We start from the raw sequence: 25,402 nt of genomic DNA on the forward strand, positions 1-25,402 counted from the left end.
CAACCTTAACAACATATAAATAGATCATATAAACAAAGGAAGTTCAGAGAACACACATTTCTTCTTGCTGTTGTTGTTTTTCCTCTTAAGTGTGTTTTACTCAACCCATATGGCTTCAGATGTATTTTCTCTAGTGTTACTGAGTAGTCAGGTCCCTAAGAAATGAGCAATGAAGTGGGTGGAAGGTTAAGGGGCCAAAATCAACAAAAGAAGGAAATGAGGAAAAAGTCCAGTGAAACTCAAAGGCCTCTAAACTAGTCCAATAAGTTGGAAAATAAAGTGATTCCCAAGAATTGGCTGGGATCCTGCAAGAATCTGCTTTCATATGGTCCATGAGGGGGTGATTCAAACTGAATCACAGCTACCAAGCCACTGATTGCCAAAAGCCCTTCAGTGCAGCATCTGTGCCTGATACTGTCCCAGAACAGAGGTCACAATAAGCTCTGAAATTCTATGCAAAGCACTTAAGAAATGTAATGAATGCTGCTCTGGAAAGGGAAAGAAGAGATGTATGAACAAAGGCAAGGCAATATACAAGTTTGGTTTTCCACTGCAGTTTATAGAAACAAGTATATCATGCAGATGTTTTCTTGCAGAGGGATTTACCCAGTAAAGACTTCCACCTGGATGCCTCAAAAAATGGTACTACCTTGGGGCTTACACTTTGAACCAGGGTCTGGACTGTAGCTCTGGGAATTTAAAAATCCCTTCTAACATTAATCACTCACTGAAAAAATTGATGTATAAAACAGTGTCAATTTAAGATATTTTAATAACAATTATAAAAATTATATTAAGCCACTAATGATAATCAGAACATTTCTTTGGTCAATATAGGGCCAGAATAAAGGAACTTCAGGTGGAACTTAAGAAATGTTGCTCAGGGACTTCCTTGGTGGTGCAGTGGTTAAGAATCCACCTGCCAAAGCAGTGGACACGGGTTCCATCACTGGTCTGGAAGATCCCACATGCCGCCGGAGCTACTAAGTCTGTGCGCCACAACTACTGAGCCTGTGCTCTAGATCCCGTGAACCACAACTACTGAAGCCCGTGCACCTAGAGCCTGTGCTCCGCAACAAGAGAAGCCACTGCAATGAGAAGCCTGAGCACTGCAATGAAGACCAGCCCCTACTAGTTGCAACTAGAGGAAGCCCACACGCAGCAACAAAGACCCAACACAGCCAAAAATAAATAAATAATTAAAAAAAAAGAGAAAGAAATGTTGCTCAACTAAGATTGTTCTAGTAACCTTTCCCAACAAAAGGGATGATCTCACCAATAAGACTATATTATTCCAAATGTGCTGAATACTGCTGGAAGTATAACTTGTACTTCTGTATTCTGGGGTTGGCTCTTTTTAAGGGCACTTTCCCTACTTTACATATGTTAATCCCATTTCATTAAGCCCTCATGGAGATGCACCATATTCCTTCCTTACCACACTATCCCCAACTGTACATCTCAGAGTTGAGAGGTGGGATTCTACCCTCATTTTTCCATACTACAACCCTTATGCAAAATTTCCAGTTCCTTTAAAAGTCACGTTACTTGGCCATACCAATCTCTGATCTTTACCTCCTATCATTTCAGTTCTACTACAACTGACCTTTAACCACACAAACCTCTATTCATTGACTCTTGATTTTCCCTTCTCTTATATTCTATGGCTGCATTTCAAATACTTTTTTTTTGCCAATCTTTGCCATGTTATTCTTCTATACCCTAGAAGTAGATCAACTCTGAGTTTTAGCTCAAGATGGTGTTGGAGAAAAATCACAAAATAAAGGATGTTACTATATATTTATGGTATCCAAACACAACTGGGCCCTCAATGCTCTCAGCAGTCATTTTACATCTTCTTAGGTTATTTATTAACTGCCACATCAGCTCTGTCAAAATTTTCCAATCAAATCAAACCTAACTCATTCAAACCCTCCTGAATATTCAGGCTCATCTCTTCAAACTTCTCATCCCTGACTCACACCAAAACCATCCTAAGTTGTTTTATTTTAAAAAATATATAATTTACATACCATAAAATTTACTCCTAATTTAAGTTATACAGTTCAGTGGTTTTCATATATTTACAAGGTGACTTTCAAATATTATAATCAACACCATAATTGATTTTAGAATATTTTCATTATCCCTAAAAGAAACCTGGTACCCATTAGCAGTCATTCCCCATTCTCCCCTCTCCCTAAGCCCAAGTAACCACTATTCTGCTGTCTTTATAGATATACATATTCTGGACATTTGGTATGTATTTAAGCATATTCTCTGACCTTTTGTGTCTGGCTTCATTCACTTAGCATAAAGTTTTCAAGGTTCATCACATTGTAACATGTATCAGTATTTCATTTCTTTTTATGGGTGAATAATATTCTATTGCATGGCTATACCACATTTTGTTTATCCATTCATAGATCGATAGACTGATAGACTTGGGGTTTTTGTACTTTTGTCTAGAGTGAATAATGCTGCTTAAGAACATTTGTGTACAGTTTTTGTATGGACATGTTTTCAGTTCTCTTAGGCATACACCTAGTGATGGAATTTCCGGGTCATATGATAACTCCATGTTTAACATTTTAAGGAACCGCCAAACTGTTTTCTAAAACACCTGTACTATTTTACATTTCCACTAGCAATGTATAAGATTTCCAAATTCTCCACATACTTATTGCGCTTCTTAAGAGTGCTAGAGAAATATCAGCTCTAACCCCTCCAGCTTTCCACATGGGCTAAGGCAAATACAGAACTCCAGCCCACCTCAGCCATCCTGTCCCACTGAAAGGGGGAAAAAACTGAGAAGCACTGAAGTTTACACTCCAGGAGCACAGGCTCACCAAAAGACTGAGGCCTAATCACAGTACTACAGAATGCACCTCCTCCCCCGACACCTTACCACTACATCACTGAAGGCCTATAGACCACAGTTCCTTTCACCCAGGACATCATGTCTACCTTTCAATAAAAATTTACAAGACATACTAAAAGACAAAAAAATGATTTGAAGAGACTGAACAAGCTTCAGAACCAGAGTAAGATATGGCATGATTTTCATTTCTTAACTTTTAAAAAACTGAAATATAGTTGGCTTACAATATATTAATTTCAAGTATATAATATAGTGATTTAATATTTTTACAGACTATACTCCATATAAAGTTATTATAAGATATTGGCTATATTCCCTGTGGTATACATTACATCCTTGTAACTTATTTATTTTATACCTAGTAGTTTGTACCTCTTAATCCCCTTCACCTATTTTAGTCCTCCTCACCCACTCCTCCCCTCTGGTAACCACTAGTTTGTTATCTTTCAGTCTGTTTCTCTTTTGTTTTATTTGTTTGTTTTAGTTTAAAAAGTTCCACATATAAGTGAAAACATACAGTATTTGTCTTTCTTGTTCTTACTTAATTCACTAAGCATAATACTCTCCAGGTCCATCCATGTTGTTGCAAATGGCAAAATTTCTTTTTAAAGATATATATTTTTGTGTACACACACATACACACACACAAACACTATTCCATTATATGTATATTTATACCACATCTTCTTTACCCATTTGTTTGCTGATGGACACTTAGGATGCTCCCATATCTTGGCTATTGTAAATAATGCTGCTCTGAATGCTGGGGTGCATATATCTTTTCATATTAGTGTTTTTGTTTTCTTCAAATAAATACCCAGGAGTAGAACTGCTGGATTGTATGGTACTTCTACTTTTAATTTTTGAGACACCTCCAAACTGTTTTCCATAGTGACTATACCAATTTACATTCCTACGAACAGTGTGCTAGGGGTCTCTTTTCTCCACATCCTTGTCAACACTTATTATTTCTTGTCTTTTTGATGACAGCCATTCTGACAGGTGTGAGATGATATCTCATTGTGGTTTTGATTTGCATTACCCTCACGATTAGTGATGCTGAGCATCTTTTCATGTGCCTGTTGACCATTTGTATGTCTTCTTTGGAAAATGCTTATTTAGGTCCTCTGCTCATTTTTATTTTGTTATTATTTATTTACCTACTTTAAAAAATATTTATTTATTTATCTATTTTGTTTGTACCAGCAGGTGGTTGCAGCAGACAGACTCCTTAGTTGTGGTTTGCCGGCTCCTTAGTTGCAGCAAAGTGGGCTCCCTAGTTGTGGCATGTGGGCTCCTTAGTTGTGGCATGTGAATGCTTAGTTGTGACATGCATGTGGGATTGAGTTCCCTGACAAGGGAATGAACCCGGGCCCCCTGCATTGGGAGTGTGGAATCTTATCCACTGTGCCACCAGGTTAAGTCCCCTCTGCTCATTTTTAAATTGGGCTTTTTTTTTAAATTGAGTTGTATGAGTTCTTCATATATTTTGGATAGTAAACCCTTAACAAACATATCATTTGCAGCTATCTTCTCCCATTCAGCAGGTTGCCTTTTCATTTTGTTGATAGTTTTCTTTCCTGCACAAACGCTTTTAAGTTTGATTAGGTCCCAATTATTTATTTTTGCTTTTGTCTCCCTTGCCTGAGGAGACAGTTCCAAAAAAATGTCACTAAGACCAATATCAAAGAGCCCACTGTCTATGTTTTCTTCTAGGAGTTTTATAGTTTCAGGTCTTACATTTAGGTCTTTACTCCATTTGTGTTTATTTTTGTATACAGTGTGAACAAATGTCCTAATTTCATTCTTTTACATGTAGCTGTCCAGTTTCCCTAACACCACTTATTGAAGAATTTGTCTTTTCCTCATTGTGTATTCTTGCCTCCTTTGTTGCAGATTGACCATATGTGTGTGGGTTTATTTCTGGGCTCTCTATTCTGTTCCACTGATCTATGTGTCTGTGTTTGTGCCAGTTCCATATTGTTTTGATTATTGTAGCTTTGTAGTATAGTCTGAAGTCAGGCAGCATGATACCTCCAGCTTTGTTCTTTTTTCTCAAGACTGCTTTGGCTGTTCAGGGTCTTTTGTGGTTCCATGTAAGTTTTAGGATTATTTGCTCTAGTTCTGTTACAAATGTCATGGGTATTTTGATAGGAATTGTATTAAATCTGTAGACTGCTTTGGGTAATATGGTCATTTTAACAATGTTAATTCTTCTAATCCATGAACAAGGAATATCTTTCCATTTATTTGTATCATCTTCAATTTCCTTCATAAAGGTCTTACAGTTTTCAGAAAACAGGACTTTCTGTATTAAATCTATTCCTAGGTATTTTATTCTTTTTATGCAGTTGTAAATGGTAATGTTTTCTTGATTTCTCTTTCTGAAGTTAATTAGTATAGAGGAATGCAACAGATTTCTGTATATTAATATTGTATCCTGCACTTGACTGAATTCACTTACTAGTTCTAATAGTTTTTTTGGTGGTATTGTTAGGGTTTTCTATATATAGTATCATGTCATCTGCAAATAGTGACAGTTTTACTTCTTCCTTTCCAACTTGGAAGCTTTTTCTTTTTCTTGTCTGATTGTTGGTGGCTAGGACTGCCAATATAAGTTAAATAGAAATGGCAAGAGTGGACATCCTTGTCTTGTTCCTGATCTTAGAGGAAAAGCTTTCAACATTTCACCGCTGAGTATGATACTGGCTGTGGGTTTGTCATAAATGGGCTTTATTATGTTTAGGTATGTTCCCTCTACATCCACTTTGTTAGTTTTTACCATGAATTTTGTCAAATGCTTTTAGTGCATCTTTAAGATGATCATGTGCTCTTTATCCTTCATTTTGTTAATATGGTGTAACATATTGATTGATTTGTGAATACTGAACCATCCATGCATCCCTGGAATAAATTTCACTTGATTATGATATATAATCCTTTTTACATATTGTTGAATTCAGTTTGCTTTTTTTGTTGAGGATTTTTCCATCTATGTTCATCAGGAATACTAGCCTGTAAATTTTTTTTTTGTAGTGTCTCAGTCTGATCTGGGTATCAGGATAATGCTGGCCTTGTAGAATGAGTTTGGGAGTGTTCCCTCCCCTTCAATATTTTGGAATAGTTTGAGATGGATACATATTAACTCTTATTTAAATGTTTTGTAGAATTTCCCTGTGAAGCCATCTGGTCCTGGACTTTTATCTGTTGGAAGTTTTTAACCACTGATTCAATTTCAACACTAGTAATCAGTCTGTTCAGATTTTCTACTTCTTCCTGATTCAGTCTTGGAAGAGTGTATGTTTGTAGGAGTTTATCCATTTCTTCAAGGTTGTCCAATTTGTCATTGTATAGCCATTCATAGTTTTCTCCTATGGTTGTTTGTATTTCTGTAATATCATTTGTAACTTCTCTCTTTCATTTCTAATTTTATTTGGGCCCTCTCTCTTTTCTCCTTAATGTGTCTGGCTAAAGGTTTAACAGTTTTGTTTATCTTTTCAAAAAGCCAGATCTGGGACTTCCCTGGTGGCGCTGTGGTTAAGAATCCTCCTACCAATGGAGGGGGTACGGGTTCGATCCCTGGTCTGGGAAGATCCCACACACCTTGGCCCAACTAAGCCTGTGTGCCACAACTACTGAACCTGTACTCTAAGGCCCATGTGCCACAACTACTGAGCCCATGTGCTGCAACTACTGAAGCCTGTGCACCTAGAGCCTGTGCTCTGCAACGAGAAGCCACCACAATAAGAAGCCCATGCACCACAATGAAGAGTAGCCCCCTCTCGCCACAACTATAGAAAGCCTGCTCAAAGCAACAAAGACCCAATACAGCAGCAGGGTGGGGAGCCAGATCTTAGTTTCATAGATCTTCTCTATTGTTTTTTTGGTATTCTCACTATGATCTTTTAAATTTCCTTCCTTCTGCTGACTTTCGGCTTTGTTCTTTTCAGTTCCTCTAGATGGAAAGTTAGTTTGAGGGTTCCTTGTTTCTTGAGGTAGGACTTCAATTGCTATAAACTTCCCTCTTAGAAATGCTTTTGCTGCATTGTATAGATTTTGGAAAGTTGTATTTCTATTTTCATTTGTCTCAAGGTATTTTCTAATTTCCTCTTTGATTTCTTCATTGACCCATTGTTTTTTTGGTAGCACGTTGCTTAGTCTCCTCCTGTGTGGAGGGTCAGCACCACTAACACCCATGTTGTTCAAGGGTCAACTGTATATAAAATTCAATTGTTTTTCTATATACTAGCAATGAACAAGTGAAATTTGAAATTAAAAACACATTACCATTTATATTAGCGTCCCCCTCCCCCAATGAAATACCTAGGTATAAATCTAATAAAATATTTTATAAGATCTCTATGAGGAAAACTACAAAACTCAGATGAAAGATATTAAAGAAGGACTAAATAAATGGAAAAATATTCCATGTTCATAGATAGGAAGACTCAATATCATCAAGATGTCAGTTCTTCCCAGCTTGAGCTATAGATTCAACTCAATTCCAACAAAAATCCCAGCAAGTAGTTTTGTGGATATCAGTAAACTGATTCTAAAGGTTACACGGAGAAGCAAAAGACTCAGAATAGCCAAGTTAATATTGAAGGTGAACAAATTTGGAGGACTGACAGTACCAAATTTCAAGACTTCCTATTAAGCTACAATAATCAAGACAGTGTGTTATTGGTGAAAAAAAGACAAATTATTGAAACAGAATAGAGATAGCTAGAAATAAATCTATATAAATATAGTCAACTGATCTTTGACAAAGGAGCAAAGGCAAAACAATTACACAAAGATAGTCTTTCAACAAATGGTGCTGGAACAACTGGACATTCATATACAAAACAAACAAACAAAAAACTTGACACAGACCTTACACTCTTCACAAATATTAACTCAAAATGGATCATAAACCTAAATGTAAAATGCAAAACTATAAAATTCTTAGAAGACAACATAGGAGAAAAATCTAGATGATTTTTAGATATAAAACTAAAGGCACAATCTATGAAAAAACTGATATGTTGGATTTCATTAAAATGAAATCTTTGCTCTGTGAAAGACAATGTCAAGAGAATGAGAAGACAAGCCGTAGATTTGAAGAAAGTATTTGCAGAAGATACATCTGATAAAGAAATTTATCCAAAATATACAAAAAACTCTTAAAACTCAACAAGAAAATGAACAACTCAATTAAAATATGGGCAAAAGATGTAAACAGACTCCTCACCAGTGCATATGTACAGATGACAAGTAGCATATGAAAAGATATTTAATATCATATGTCACCAGGGAACTGAAAATTAAAACAGTGAGATATTACTACACCTCTATTAGAACAGTTAAAAAGCAAAACACTGTTAACACCAAATACTGGCTAGGATATGGAGCAACAGGAGCTCTCATTCACTGCTGGTAGAAATGAATGCAAAATGGTACAGCCACTACAGGAGACCATTTGGTAGTTTCTTACAAAACTACTCATACTCTTACCAGCAATTGGGTTCCTTAGTATTTACTCAAAGGAGTTAAAAACTTATGTCCATACAAAACCTGTGGATGTTTATAGCAGCTTTATTCATAATGTCAAAATTTGGACACAACCAAGATGTCCTTCAGTAGGTGGGTGGATAAACAAACTGCAGTACACCCAGATAATGTAATATTATTCAGTGCTAAAAAGAAATAAGTTATCAAGCCATTAAAGGACATGGAGAAAACTTAGATGCATAATACAAAATGAAGGAAGCCAATCTGAAAAGGCTACACAGTGTATGATTCCAATCACACTACATTCTAGATGTAGACGTTCTGGATGGAGACCGTAAAAAAGATGAGTAGTTGGGAGGGGTTAGTGGGGAGGCAGGAGTAAAAAGGCAGAACACAGAGGATTTTTTAGGGCTGTGAAACTATTCTGCATGACACTAGAATGATAGATATATGCCATACATTGGTCAAATCCCATAGAAGGTACAACACCAAGAGTGAACCCTAACGTAAACTATGGAGTTGGGTGATGATTATCTGTCAATATAGGCTCAATGACTAAAACATATGTACCACTCTGGTAGGGGATGTTGAGAGTGGGGCAGGTTGTACACTTATGGGGACATGGAATGCAGGTTGTACACATATAGGAACTCTGCACTTTCTGTTTAATTTTGCTGTGAACCTAAAACTGCTCTAAAAAAGTTTGTTAATTTAAAAATTAATTTAATACATTATAATTATACAATTTATTGGAAGACAGCCCCGAGGTTGAGGAATAAATACAACTGATTTTGATATGCATACAATTTAACGGGAGCGTGTGAAACAACGAAGGCTTACTACAGAATGATCTACCAGCTGTGAACATTTAGCTAAGAGCATTAAGCAGGCTGTGGGCATTAATCAATATGTTTCACAGAGGGAATAAGAACACTGGCTAATCCCATCAGGCAGTTAACTGGGGTTCAGTTAAGTGAAATTCAGTTAAGAACACTCTCACTGTAGGTTTTGATATGGGAGATGAGCGGGCAAAAGATAGGGCTAGGTAATTTGGGAGTAATTAAGTACTTACTTTTTGGGGGGTGGGTAGGATGGGGGAGATAATTAGAGTTTAAGGCTTAGGGTTGTTTCAATACCTAAGAAGGTCATAGAGGTGTGTGTTTGGCTGGGTGTTGGATGGAGTGGGCAGAAAATGTGGCTCTCTATTCCTGGAATCTAGAGCCCAGGCTCATATAATTGTTAATTTTTAAAAATGTAGTAGGCCAGTCTAGTAACTAAATAATAGAGAAACTGATTCATTCACTCAACAAGTATTTGTTGGGTATCTAACATTCTAGGCACTTTATATGTACTAGGGATACAGTAACAATCAAAACAGGCAACAATCCCCACCCTTAGAGAGCTCAGTATAACCGGGACAGACAAAAAACCAAGATACAATAAGTAAAATGAATAATGTTACATAGTGATAAGTATAAAGAAAAAAAGAGAGCAAGGAAAGAGGCCAGGAAGAGTTCAAGGGAAGAGATTTCTGAAATTTTAAATAGAGGCCAGGAAAGCCTTCACTTAGGGGAAAGACCTAAAGGAGATGGAGAGAGCTATGCATGTGTGTAAGGACAGAGTGGTCCAGGCAGAGGGAAATACATGCAAAGGAGTACACTTGGTATAACTGAAGGAGGCAGCAAATCTGGATGGACTGAACTAGGGGCAAAAATAGTGGATGATGCTGACTGCTATAGGGGACCACACCATATATGGCTTTGAAGCATGGTAAAGATTGGCTTTTACTCTGAGATGAGAAGCCACTAGAATGTTTTGAGTAGATAAGGCATGAAATCAACCACTTTTATAGGATCACCATGGTTGCAGTTTTGAGAACAGAATGAAGAGTGAAGAGGGTCATAGCAGAAGTAAGGAGATCACTTAGGAATCTACTGCAATAATCCATCTGAAAGATTACGATGGATTGGATCACAGTGGTAGTAGTGGAGGTGATGAGAAGTGGTTAGATTCTTGATATATTTTGAAAGTAGAGCCAATTTCTCGGTTCAAAATACCTGGAAAAAAAATTAGGAATAGAATCTACCTGTGGCCTGCATATATTTTAACTGTAGTTTTATAACCTGTTGCAATTTTTTGAAGTTAAAGATAGTATTTTGGGGGGCCATAAGGGAAATAATCCAGCCTCTTTTTAAGCCAAATTCTTGTAGAATTTATATTTCAACAACAAACGTTTGTTGAGTACTTTTACCATGTCACTAAAATTGTGCCTGGTGTCAAGTGGTCTGTAGCTGTGCTTTACAGAATTTTATACTGTTATTCTCCTTGGACTAGAGACACTGTTCTCAGACAACAATGAGAAGTGGGAAGAAGAGGCCAGGATTAGAAACAAACATAAACCTTCTATCGTTGTTTATGATTTTTTGAAGTAAGAGTTTTGCAAACTTTTGAAATAGATATTTTCTAAAAAATAGATAAGTACCAGATCATCAAAAGAAACTGGGCACAATTTAGATTTCTTTTGAGATAGTTTGATCCCTGTATATGCATTTTCCCCCCCTCAATGGAATCTTGATGGAGAACTGTTACCAGCAATGTTGGTATGTTGTGAAAAATGTTGTGAAAAAAAAACCAACCCCAAACATTTAGACACAGTGTTTTGTATCAGGTTAAAGCACAGTGATAACACAGAGAAAATAAAAAACATTTTCCTCTGCCAAAGCAAATTTGTCATTTTACAAGCAGGGTGTTGCCTTTTGAGGTCACAGTCCACATATTTGGCTTTTTCATGGTGCCTGTTGGTCCCAAGTTGCCCTTCCTACACAGCCTATGCAAACACTGCTTTTATTATTAGTAAACAAAGAGATAACTGCCAAAGTAAGAAACTTCTGGATCAGTGCCGGGACTAAGAGTTAAAGTAATCCAATAAAACTTGGCACTACTTCCTCAGTGTAGAGTACTTTCCCAAACAACTTCCTGGGACACCGGGGTACTATGAAACAGTAAAAAGGTAGGTGTGTATAAGGTAGGGGAGGAGGGGTGAGAGAGTGGGTAGGGGAGGGGTAGGTAGGGGAGGGGAATGCTAGGACAGGCATATTCCATCTAGGAAGCCATATGTTATATATTTTTTCACTCACTTCTTGGTGATTCTCATGGAGGGTATGAAAAGAGGAATTTTATGTTTACCAAGAGGGAAATGAGTTGTAAAAAAGCTGAAAAAGCAATGCTTTTCACAGTTTATTATATGTCACTGTGTTAGGCATCAGAGCAAAGGTAAATAAGATTAAGAAGAAATTTTTGTCCTTTTACAGTTAGTAATCTATTGGGGCACAGACGGGCAAAGAGTTAAAAAAAATGCAAAGGCTAATAGTAGCTGATGTGTGTAAAGTTACTTATTTATTTATTTAAATATATGAGAGAACTGGGAAGAAATACAGATGAATTTAACAGATGGGGTGACCAGCTAAGATAACTGCTAGTGTTGGTCATGAATCACAGAGCATTTGAGATCTGAAGGAAACAAACTACTAACTGAGTAAAATCTGAGAAGGAACACTTAGCTCAGGGTACTTACAGGTTTGGAATCCAGACTCAAATTAAGGAGGCAGATAGTGTTCCTTTCTAGTTCTTAAACAAAATTATTCCAAGCCTGGAGTCTGAGGAAGCTATATATGAGAAAAGCAGAAGCAACAAAGGTCCCTAGTATCTTGACCCAAACAACAGCTCTAGGGCAACCAGTTCTCACTGGTTAAAGGAACATTGCTCCTCTATTTTCTTACATTTTACACTGCTTTCTTCAGCTCAAACTTGCAGCTGTGAAACAACACTGAAAAGAAGCCATGGAAAGAATGTTCCTTTCTGTTACAGTCAATAACTCCCAAACCTTTCACCCTTTCTGAACTGATGAATACTAAAAGTGAAAGATGACGTTTTAAGGAAAGTCAGAGATCACTTATAAAAACTACAGTGTAATAAAAGGAAATGGATACCATCAAAGTGTTCTTCATTTTAATCAATCAATTTAATGTAATACAAAGTAAATTCTCTTCCTAGGAAGAATTCCTAAAAAGAAAAAACAGAGAGCTTTGAGTAGTAGATAAGTTTTCTTCAGTCAAAAGTTGAAGACAAAACAACAACAAAACAAGAAAAGTTAGTTGCAATGAGTCAAAGCAGTTAATAAACAATAAAATGAAATTCAGTTTTCCTCACAAAACAAATAGGCACAACTGCAGTTTAACAGAACAGTTTAAACTGAAAGAGAGAACATTTAAAACTCAGATTTTGCTATGCTTTTGAAATTCAGTTTTCCCTACAAAACAAACAGGCGTAGTTGCAGTTTAACAGAATAGCTTAAAAGAAAGAGAGAAAACTTGAAACTAAGAATGATTTTGCTATATTTTGCTTTTGAATCCTAAAGCTGATAATGCTCAGGACTCCAGAAAGTAAATCAAATAGCCATAGAATTAAAACTTGACACATTTAAAGCTCTAGAAGACCAGTTTTCCAGGAATATTTTTCCTTTAAATACCCTACCCAGGGACTTCCTAGGTGGCGCAGTGGGTAAGAATCTGCCTGCCAATGCAGGGCACACGGGTTCGATCCCTGCCCCAGGAAGATACCACATGCCGCGGAGCAACTAAGCCCATGTGCCACAACTATTGAGCCTGCGCTCTAGAGCCCGTGAGCCACAACTATTGAGCCCATGTGCCACAACTACTGAAGCCCACATGCCTAGAGCCTGTGCTCTGCAACAAGAGAGGCCACTGCAATGAGAAGCCCGTGCACCACAAAATGAAGAGTAGCCCCCACTCACTGCAACTAGAGAAAGCCCATGTGCAGCAACGAAGACCCAACACAGCCAATAAAATAAATAAATAAATAAATAAATAAATTTATTAAAAAATAAATACCCTACCCAATATGAAAAGACTTCACCCTTCATACACAGAGCCTCCAGGTTCTCACCCTACCACAGCTATTCCAATCAAGTGCTTAGATGTTATCGTCCTGGTTTACAAGCTGCTGATTTTGTTTCCTTTGTTTTCAGGTGAAACAAAAACAAAGTTTAAAACCACTATTAGCAGTAACTAACTGAGGAGTAACCAGACTAATTAAATCACCTCAAGATTTTTGGTGTTTGAGTGTATCTACTAAAATCTGACAAAATTTGTATTTCCAGAGTTGTTTATTGCTGTTCAAAGGCTCACTTAGTCCAGTAAGGCAGGACTATGTCCCAGGGAATAAGAATTTGCAGAATGATTTGTTTTGCTTCTTTTCTTTCTACATTAAATGCATTCACTTAGCTGCGGTAGCAAGTACTTCCATGAAGAACAGAAATTCACCATACGACCAAGTAGAGGCATTATGTGATTTCGGCTTTCAGTACCCTCATAGGTAAAATGGTGCTAATAGTAGCTTCTCTATTTAACTCAAAAAGATATTGTGAGGATCAAATAAATATTTCTTTATGTTATCCGCAAACAGTAAAATAATGTAAAACCTATTTTTGCTAATTATGATACAAAGTTTTCCATGAAACATTTGTGAGCAAGTATATTACCTAGATTATAGTTATATCAAAAGAACAGACACATAAGAAAAATGATTGGAAGGAAACATACACAAATGCTCAAAGTAATAACGTTAGGATGGTTAAATTATGCGTAATTATTTTCCAAACTTTGTTTTTACTCCCCAACATTCAGTAATATGGTTATGTTACTTTAAAGAAGGAGGAAAGTACCGTAAAAAATCACAGACTTTATAAACTTAAATTTTGCATGCAATACACTTTCTTTTTAAGAATATACTCTTTTTAAAATTTTTTACTACACAAAGAACTAAAATTCTCTTTGACCAGACCCTTCCCATTCTCCTCTCCAGAAAATATACTAGCTTATTGCTGAAAGGAGCCTTAGAGATAATTTCTAGTGATACATCCATTGTCTCTCTTTCAAACCAGAATGAGCCCTTCAGGGCACAGAAGAGTAAACACGTCTAGCAGGAAGAGAATGAGAGCACAGTTTATAAACTTTGTGTTTTATATTAAAAAAATTCATTTAAATTCTGCATTCAATTTTATAGAAGTATTTATTCTAATGCAAAAATGAATGTTTGAAACTATGAAAGACCAGGAGAAAGTATCATGTAATCTGAAAACAATAATGTATTTCCCTAATGTGTATTACCACATAGCACAGGTTAGGCTTTATCTTCCTGACAGATACCTGATAACTTTCAATACTGAGAGAAAAAGAAGTACTGTGATGTCTTAACTCCTTCTCTACTATACAGCAATAGAATGAGGAATTCTATTATTGGCTAGAACTATATGGTTAACTCAATTTATATCCTGTTAACCTTTCAGATAAAATTACATGACAATACACTGCAAATATCATACAAAAATCCTATTTAATTATGGGAAAACAGACCATGACCACAAACTTAATAGGGCTTGGCATTTCCTTAAAAGGTTTAATTCTGAAAACTACAATACATCTGAGATTGATAAGTGCACACTCTTATGTTACTGGTAGGGAAAGTAACATGCTGTGTATTGGTAAATAGTCATTTTGCTTCTTGCTAATATATTTGAGATATACCTCAAATATTTGATTCATCTCTTATTCTACTGTCATCCTTTTCCTTCAGAAATTTGACTCCAAATCTGGCTTACATGAAAAACCTCATCATTACAATTTTCTTCCACAGAATTGTTTTCTCTGGAGGCATTTATTCTTATTACAAAGTCTCTCCAAATATCTAATTTGACTCTTGGTGTTTAGTAACGTTAGAATATTTAAAAGACAAAATTGGTAACTTAAAATCGAGATATACCAATGTGAGCTATGAGGAAAGAAGCATAATTGCAGTTTCCTACAACAAATTCACTCAAACTTGGGGGGAGGAAGAACCAAAGCACCTCAAATTTTTAATAAAAGATTATGTGGCATGTAAACTACAGGGAAGTAACCCTACGCAGTAGGAAGAGCTCTGAAATGAAGTCAGTAAGTCCGATTCTGAGTTCTGGCATGCCACCAACTAGCTAGGTCTTCTGGGATCACTAAACCACTCTGGCCTAAGTTTCTTCATTTGTTAAGGAAGGACAAGATCAATTCTAAATGTATTTCGATGTCAGACCATGACAGAACACCGTGAAATAGTACTGTTAATTCAATGATATGAACTAGAAAAAATTTTTACAAACTAGCAGAAAATAGAAGTATATTCAAAGTTCAATTAAACTCATGACCATGAACATACATGTACAGAGTTCTCTAAGCATAGGATGCATTTCTGAATTCTTCTGTTAGTGTTTATTTGCTATCTGGGAGGGAGTCATGGTTAACCCTGCAGGCTCTGAAATCAGACTACGTGAATTCAAATCCCACCTTTTATTTTTTAGTTGTGGAACATGGGCAAGTTAATTAATATCTCTGAACCTAAGTTTTCTCATCTGTAAATGAGGATAGTAATAGTAGCTATTATGGGAGTTATCTGAAGAATCATTCTATGTAAAGCAGGGAAGTGTGATATCCAACCTATAGTAAGAGCCTAATAACAATAATGATAACAATAACAGTAGCACACATATATTGAGTGTTTACTAAGTATCAGGCAGTATTCTAAGAGTTTACATGTATTACCCCATTTAATCCTCACAACTGTCACATGAGATAGACACTACCATTAGCCTCTATTTTATAGTGAACAAACTGACCCACAGAGATGTTAAGTTAACTTGCTCAAGTTAACTGTGATAGTCATTATTACGGCTATTCATAAATATTTTTAGCTCTCCTTTTCAGGAACATAGTAAGATTACACTTCCTCATGACCTCTGAAATTAGGCAAGGTTGATGGAACTCATAGGGTCAACTCATAGTAGCACATGATACTTCTTGGCAGAAAGTTTCAGAGTCCAAAAGCAATTTTCCATGTTGCCCTCCCCCATTACAGTGATCATGAAAGTATATATTATAATGGAATTTACATCAGTCTGGTTGCCCAAGTGAATAAAAACAGCATAGCCCCCCTGTTAACCCATTCTGGACAAGCAGCATGAGTGAGAAAAAAAGCCACCGAGATTTTATAGTAGTTCTGTTACCATAGCAATAACCAAGTATCCTGACAGTAAATTTCAGATTTAGTATCATCATAATTATCTACTTATTCACAGGTAATGTCGAAAGCTTAGGAATTAAATTACAGGAGAAAATAGTTCAATTCTTATACATTTATTTCTTTTCTTTTAGGCATACCAACAAATGAAAGTTTACCATTATCTAATTTAGTATTACAATTCAAGAATTATTGGTCTGGGGGACTTCCACGGTGGTCCAGTGGTTAAGACTCTATGCTTCCACTACTGGGGGCATGGGTTCGAACCCTGGTTGGGGAACTAAGATCCTGCATGCTGCAAGGTGCCGCCAAAAAATTTAAAAAAAAAAAAAAAAAAAGAAAAAGAATTATTGGTCTAAATGTCTTCATGGACTTGGGCTAGACAAAGACTTCTTGAAGAAGAAACAACAAGCACTAACCACAAGAGAAAAATGATAAATTGGACTTAACAAAATTAAGAATGTTTGTTCATCAAAGACCATGTTAAAAGAGTGAAAAGGTAAACCACAGACTGGGAAATTATATTTGTAATACATATGATTCCCTAAAGAGTCCTATTCAGAATGTGTAAAGAACTCCTACAAATCAGTAAGATAAAGATAAATGACCCAATTTAAAAAAAAAAAGGCTAAAAATAAGACAAGCACTTCCTAAAAGAGACTATCCAAATGATCAATAACCATATTAAAAGAAATGCTACAACATATTCAATGGCTAAAATAAAAAAGACTGACAGCACACAGTGTTGGCAGGGATGAGTAGCAACTGAAATTCTCGTCATGTTGCTAGTGGGAATTTAAATGTGTGCAATCACTTTGGAAAATTGCTTGGCAATAACCGCTAAAATAAACCTATCCTATGAACCCGCAATCCATTCCTAGTAACATATCCTAGAGTCATGAGTGCAGATGTCTACCAAAAGACATGTAAAGATTGTTCATAGCACCATTACGAACAGTCTGAAAGTGGAACCAATCCACATGTCCACCAACAGTGGCATGGCTACATTATGATATACTCCTACAATGACATTAGTGGAATACTACACAGATTGAACTACTGCTACGTGTAGCATGGATAAACCTCACAGACGTAATGATGAGCAAAAGAAGCCAGAACCACAACAGTAAATATTCTGTGAATCTATTTATGTGATGTTTAAGTATAGGTAGAACTATCGTTTGGTGGCAGAAATCAGAACAGTGATTATCTATAATGGGGGGAGAAAGGGTACTGACTAAAGAGCTTCCTGAAGTGCTGGAAATATTCACAGGTGCATATATACATAAACATTCATGGACTTGTACATTTAAGATTTGTGCACTTCACTGTATATATCGCAGTTTTAAAAAGTTAAAAAAGAAATTGGTCATTGGTTTAGGTAAGAATTCAAGGATTGGAAGATCTTACTAAGGTCACTGCATCCAACTACATATCCAAGGCTCAGCTCCCAACCTGAATATCTCACTTGGGCATGTCTACTCCCATTTCCAAATAGCTCTGACCCCTAGGAGGTTTTTCTTTTCTTCTTTATGGCCGCATCCCGCACCATGCGGGATCTCAGTTCCCCAACCAGGGATCAAACCAATGCCCCTGCAGTGGAAGCATGGAGTCTTAACCACTGGACTACCAGGGAAGTCCCTAGGTTTTTCTTTGTAATGAACTCCAAAGTTACCCCTAAGGAGCTTCTATCCTCAGATTTTTTGTTCTATTCTTTAGGGAATATACAGAATAAGTGTGTTCCCTTTTCTAAATCATATCCCCTCAGTTATCCCAAGGCTTATCTGATAACTGCTGAGATTCCTCTCAGCTCTAAACATTCTAGAATTCTATATATATATTTTTTCTATATATTTTTTTGGTCCATATTTCTTTCATTTACCTCTTTCTCTACACCTCTGTTGAACTTTTCTCTTTCAACCAAAGTATTCTAGAGCTATGCATCAACCTGAGTAAATAACCAGCGTAAATTTTTACTCAAAATATGAATTTTAAATGTATGTCAGTATTTATGTCAGTATATATCAACAGCTGGCCACATCTCTGTGCTCATGAGAGCAGAAAGGGATGTCTCTCAATGCTTAACACATTAGAATATCAGAGTTCCTCATGAAACATACCTAGCTTGCTTGGATTTGGAGAGTGTTTACCATCAAATGTTTAGCTGGGGAAGATGAGAAATGTATTTCTTGGACAAAAAAATAAGCCAAGTCAATGGTGATTGTTTTGACCTGTACACTGGGAACAAAGATGAATGTATGGAAAGCACTGTTATGCCTAAAGCAATGAATCATACTGGACTTCACGAACAAACATAAAAAGCACCTCCCTAACCTCAAAGAGCCAACTGGACAATTAATTCATGGAACTGTATATTTTAAGGCATTCAAAAGTCGGTATAGAGTCAAGTTTAGGAGATAAATGTAAAACCAGAATGAGATTTTTCTCACACTCAAGATGATACACGTTCTAGTAGTATTCATAGTATTCAGGCCTTCTGTTTAAAAAGCCAAACACTAACACTTTGCCTATACAATCATTTCACATCTATGGTTGCCCTTTTACTATTACAACCTCATATTCTTACTCTGTTGTCCTTTATTGCACAGAAGAGAAAAATCAAGACAGAATCAAGATTATCGACAGATAGATTATTTGCAACATGAATTATGCAAAAATAAAATGTATTTATTTCATGATTCTGGGGAAGTTTTGAGGCAGAATATAAAGTAATAATGAGAAGGAAAACTTACTAATAGCAATGCTTTATTGTAATGAGAGAGAAATTCTTGCATGGCTGTGCTTTCCAAGAGAAAAGGTACCATGAAATTGATGGTTTTATAGAGCTGGCATAGAAACATGGATGGATTAAATTCTTGAAGACAGTGAAGGTCATCTATCCGGACTGAACCAGGGAAATCTTCTACACAGCTAAAGATTCTCATCAGTAATAATGAACCGAAGGCTTATGCTACACACTTCTAAATGATGCACTGATTTACAAAGTATCAAAACTAAATGGAGGATACCCAACTGAATTTAGTATTTGATATCAGACTATCAAAATTGTCTCAACTCCCCCTGGAGCTAGCAGCCTTTTCTTTCTATTCATCTAACACTCAGCACTTAAATTCTCTATCAGGAATTATATCACTTTGTGCTATAAATTTTTTATGTAACTATCTGTCTTCTCCAAGGAAGACACCATACTCTGGATATCCTTCTGGCTTCTTCAAGTATTTTGGTTCTCTTACCATCATTTTAAACGCTTTTGCAACAATGACTATTCTTTTTTCCTTCAGATATAAATATCTGTGTTCCTAAGAAAGAAAGAAAACAAAACTCATAATAAAACCCTCCATGAATTCCTATCTTCCATTTTAAGCAACTGTCCGTTCATTTACCTCTTCTTTATAACCAAACTACTTGAAAGCTTATTCTAGTTACTGCTGCTACCCAACCTGAAACACACAGTAATCTGGTTTCTTTCCCTACCTCACTCTACTGACTATTCTCAGATACCTGTCATCTCTAAGCTGCTAATTCCAATGAAAACTTTCGACTCTTCAACCTGTTTGGATGCTAACTGGCATTTGCTGCTGTAAATGACTCTTCCTCTTCAAATTCTTTTTCCATTCTTTTTTATTTACTACCTTCTTGTTTTTTCCCCATCTCGTTAGCCATTTCTTCAGACTTTGGCCCTTTTCTCTCTACATGTTTTGCTAGTGATCTCTCTGTCCCAATGTTTCAAGAATCACTTATACTGATGATATCTAAAACCAGCTCTCAAATTCCAGGCCTGTCTCTCAAATGGCAAAGAAAATTATGTTCCTTTGGTGTGCGATAGGCAATTCACACTTTACGTGTATAAAACTGAATCCATAGTCTTTTCCTCAAAATCTGTTCCATCTCCCATGTTCTCTATGTCAGTTGAGGGTATTCTACTCATCACTCAGGCTAAAAACCTGGGCGTCCTTTTCAGCATTTCCACTGCCCTTCTCACCACATGCAATCCCCTACCAAAACTCAGTTGATCCTTTCTCCTCTTCCATGTTCCCATGATTACTGTCTCAGTTAAAGCCTTAATTTTTCTTGGCCTGAGTACTCTAACAGCCTCCTGCCTGTCCTTCCTGCCTCCAATCTGTTTCCATACAGCTGCCAGTGATCATTCTAAAATACAAATCTAATTATGCATACCATCCTTTTTTTTTTAGATTAGAAAAGTTCGTTTACTCATTTATTCCTGCAGATCCTATATTGCCAACATCTCTAACCATCTGATTAGGTTTCCATGAACAAGTCTGAGACATTACATGTATCACAGCCTTTCAGTAAATATAGCACAGGGATTTCAACTTCTTGTAAAAGAACGGTTCACCAAAAGGAACCTTTAAACGTCCATTTAACTAAGCCTTGCTTGGCTAATTAAAACACACCAGATATTTTCTAATTTTTTCATTTGGGTGGGCAGGTTGTTGACAGTGATAAAATTTTCCTTTTAGGGGTTTTGCATATAAAAGTACATTTATATGACTGAAGATATGGATGCAGATTCTGATAGGACTGCTTTAAAAAATTATCCAATTTAAATTGTTTACATTAATTTGTCTACTTAATTACAAAATTATTTAATTTGAAAAGTTAAGACTTAAATTTTTGAATTTAAGTTGAAGTGATTTCTTATACTGCTCAAAATGATGGAATCCCAGAAACATGGGCTTATTCATGGTTGTGAAACACTGTTTTTGTTTCGGTAAATGTATTTAAACAACAACAACAAAAAACCCCAAGCCATTTACATATATATTTTATGTATACACATACAAAAAACCCAGAATGGTCCTTAGGCATATATGAGTTAAATGCAAATTCTAAATTCTGATTGAGTAATGACTATGGAGATTTCCCCCAACATTTAGAAAAGCTGTTCTCTAATGCAGAGGAAATAACATACCGTGGTATCAAATGTTCTTTTCTGCTAAAGGAAGCAACTACAGAAAGCTTTTATTTGTTCAAAGTAACCAGTGCTACAGATGCAAAAAACAAAACAAAAACCCAACAACTCCCCAATACTACTTCAAAAGGACATATCAAACTTGATTTTCATTAGAATATAGTTATTTCTTCACACTAATAAATCAAAAAACCAAGACACAGATTTTATATATATATATAAATACATATAAAAAGCAATGCAAACAATTATTGAGCTTCATCTTCTGGACAAGAATGCCAAGTTAGTCTTGCTTCATAAAAAGCAATTACAATTTGAGGACACTTCATATTTGCCTCTTTTGCCAGCACGAAGTCTGCCTCACCTGAATCCTTCCATTTCATGAGAAACGTTAATTCTGCACTGCTGTCTGTGGCACCAATGATTCGTTCTGGATCAAGACCTCTGGCAGAAGCTCTTGGTTTATCAGCAGCATCTCTTTTCTTCTTTGATTTGCTATCATCAGATTCACTGTCAGATAAAGATTTGCTTTTTGTTCCATCTTTCTCTTTACCAGCTTTTTGAGAATTAAGAAATGCTTCAATTAACTCTGGATAATCTAAATGTTCTTCAGGTTCCCAAGCATTGTCTGCATCTGTAAATCCCTTCCACTTCAGGAAATACTCCACCTTCCCATTCACTAGACGTCGGTCCAGTAACTTTTTCTACTACAAATTCTTTGGGTTCTGCCTCTTCAACTTTTTTACTCTTTCCATTCTGTTTCTTTCCCATTTTTTTGCAATGTAGTTTTATTGGAGGCCATATTTTATTGCAGACTTGAAGAGTTATTATTCACCGCTTCCAAGCTGCTCCGGGTCCCGGGTCTGTGGCGTCTCCCGCCCTGCGCGCCTCAAGCCTGCATATTATCTCTTGTTTACAATCATTCAAGAGTCTACCCCCTGTCTTCGGATGATTTTTACTTTTTTCTTTTTAAAATTCTCTGTTAGAAAGCATAAAATTTATGCTTGTTTTGAATGCTTAAAGTTTAAATGTCACGGTAAGGATATGTTATTTTATCATTAAACAATAAAACTTGGCCCTATAATAGCGAATGACCACCTTTAAACCAGTTTTGGGATCAGAAAAAGGAATCTTGATATGTTTAAATGAACTAGAACACAAAAAGTACAGTAATTGAAAACAATATATTAAAAAAACGAAGTATTCTCTACGTTGAATTCACATCTTTGGTACCCTCTATTTGTTCTCATATGGAACATCTTACAAATTTATCCCTTTAGGGAATACGACTCAGCTGACTTGCCAATAAGGCTATTATACATAGACGACAAATACTCAGTTAAAAAAATGCAATCCTCACCGTCTCTTCTCTTTAAGTAAATAAAAGAACAATAAACTACAGGCACACCCTGTTTTATTGTGATTTGCAGATACTGCCTCTTTTTTTTTTTTTTTACAAATCGGTGGTTTGCGGGCAAGCTTATGTCAAGCAAGTCTATCAGTGCCATTTTTCCAATAGCACTGGCTCACTTCATTTCTCTGTGTTATATTTTGGTAATTCTTGCAATATTTCAAGCTTTTTCATTATTATTATATTTGTTACGGTGATCTGTGATCTTTGATAAGACTGCAAAAAGATTATAACTTGCAAAAAGATTATAACTTGCTGAAGGCTCAGATGATGGTTGGCATTTTTTAGCAATATTTTAAAATTAAGGCATGTGTAGTTTTTTAAGACATAATGCTACTGCACACTTAATAGACTGCAGTATAGAATAAACATAACTTTTTAAAAAATTTGTTTTATTTATTGGCTGCATTGGGTCTTCATTGCTGCATGCGGGCTTTCTGTAGTTGCAGCGAGTCGGGGCTACTCTTTGTTGTGGTACGTGGGCTTCTCATTGTGGTGGCTTCTCTTGTTGCAGAGCATGGGCTTTAGGTGTGTGGGCTTCAGTAGTTGCAGTGTGTGGGCTCAGTAGTTTTGGTGCACGGGCTTAGCTGCTCCGTGGCATGTGGGATCTTCCTGGACCAAGGCTCGAACCCGTGTCCCCTGCATTGGCAGGTGGATTCTTAACCACTGCACCACTAGGGAAGCCCTAAACATAACTTTCATATGCACTGGGAAACCAAAAAATTTGTATACCTTGCTTTGTTACAATTATCACATTATTGTGGTGGTCTGGAACCGAACCTGCAGTATCTCCGAGGTATGCCTATGTATCAAACAGCTTATGTCCAGGAAGTAAATGATTTTTAAGGAAAAAGATGAAATAAATAAGTGTCATAAGATTTAATGCTCAATTATACATAACTACTTATGATGGAGCTTACTATTAATTTTGGAAGTAGGAAGATTATTTTCCACAGTATCATATTTAAATACATGCTTTAGGTCTTGAAATTAACAGGTTATCAGATACAATAATTTCTAGTCTCTCTCATAACCCTTTTAATTACAGTATCTATGTTCTTTCCTGCAATATATTTCTGTTGTAATCAACTCCAAAACCTCTTGAGAGCAAATGCCATTCAGTATCATTATACATGCATTACCAAGTAAGGTAGGAGAAGCTGTTAAACCAAGTGAGATCCCATGACGCCAGTTAAATTTCAATTCTTCTTTCTAGGCTCCCCAAACATGTCAGCATTATTGTAGTAAAGTAGGTTATAAGTTTTGGGCGAGGTGATTTGCTTGAAAGACAAAGACAGCAGAGTGTAGAACAGGCTATTACAGGTCATAGCAAAGTAAATTCAGAACTGCAGCTACATTTATTTCTTATTATGCATATTTATTAAGTACTGAAACAATAAACATGTAGCCCACCAAAGAGTTGAATACACCAGGTTAAACATGCCTTCCCTATCCTCTAAAAGGGCATAGTTTGAAAAAAAAAAAAAAAAGAACAATTTAATTATCAATACCCAGGAGGAAAAAAGCTCTGTCATTATACTGTATTCACCGCTTTCTAAAATAATTCACGAAATGATGCAATACTGAACTTAAACCCACTTATTCTATTTGAAAAATAGTGTTCTGAATTTAAAATCTTTGAACTCAGGCTTCCTATCAGATGATGATCAATTGTTAGGATAGTTTCCTTGATATATAAAAACGATTGCTATTTCATCACTGGTGAGGCATTTTCTATTTTTTAATAACAAGGATGCAATTATATCAATTCATTCTTAGTCTTCTACCTAGCCCTCTTGGTGCAGCAATATTTATCTACAGGGCATCACTCTAAAAGAGGCAAACAGATTCCAATCCTATGCACCAGGATTATTTTATTACATGATGAAATTAAGCTACAAAGTAAAATTGAGTTGTAATTTCTAGTGTGATAAGGTTTTACTTATCTAAGTAAACATTAAACTCTTTTCAGAATGGAATATAACTCTACAGATGGTGACACAGGCATAGAAGGTAAAGACTGTAAACAGTATATCTACCCTACTCTTCACCGATGATAGTGCTGTTAGACAAGACTGCTAAACAAGTAAGCAAACATAAGTGATTAGTAAAGGCTGACAGCTAGAAACATATAGTTAACCCAAGTCTTTTGTGGTACAATAATTGAATCTATACACTATCCTCAGTATCATATATTGTTAGAGAAAGATTTTAATTAAATGCAAGGGAGAAGAAATTGGCCACTTACAATTCTGCAAGTAGTTTGTTTTGCTAGGAAATAAATGGCTAGAGCTGACATTGTCTTTCTGGTAAAATAAAGCTGCTCTCTCCTGTTTCTAGAAATAAACATAAAAACAACTCCATTACATTTATTTAATATAGTCTCTAAATTGGCAATTAGCTTGAGAAGACTGTTTTCACATATGGCAGAGTTCCCTGTACTTAAGTCTCTGCACCCTTTCTATAACCATAATGTACTGTACCTGTACATCGCTATAGTACTATAGGAGGAATTTCAATACTCCTCATATTCTTTCAC

At 36.1% G+C, this 25,402-nt stretch overlaps 1 protein-coding gene across 2 annotated transcripts in view; it reads right to left on the reverse strand.

Moving 5' to 3' along the window:
• HMG20A (high mobility group 20A) overlaps nucleotides 1–25,402 on the reverse strand; it is a 67,236-nt gene that overhangs the window by 29,194 nt on the left and 12,640 nt on the right. Inside the window, exons 2-3 of one of the 2 annotated variants that reach the window (XM_057723780.1) lie at nucleotides 25,112–25,199; nucleotides 24,006–24,143 (exon numbers count right to left, since the gene is read on the reverse strand). The exons of the other annotated variant lie outside the window; for it this stretch is intronic. The gene's annotated coding sequence lies outside the window, so the exon portion shown is untranslated. The remainder of the gene's footprint in view (nucleotides 1–24,005; nucleotides 24,144–25,111; nucleotides 25,200–25,402) is intronic. 2 annotated transcript variants of the gene reach the window in all.

This window comes from Hippopotamus amphibius, chromosome 2 (genome assembly GCF_030028045.1).
Source record: "Hippopotamus amphibius kiboko isolate mHipAmp2 chromosome 2, mHipAmp2.hap2, whole genome shotgun sequence".
Classification (NCBI taxonomy): domain Eukaryota; kingdom Metazoa; phylum Chordata; class Mammalia; order Artiodactyla; family Hippopotamidae; genus Hippopotamus; species Hippopotamus amphibius.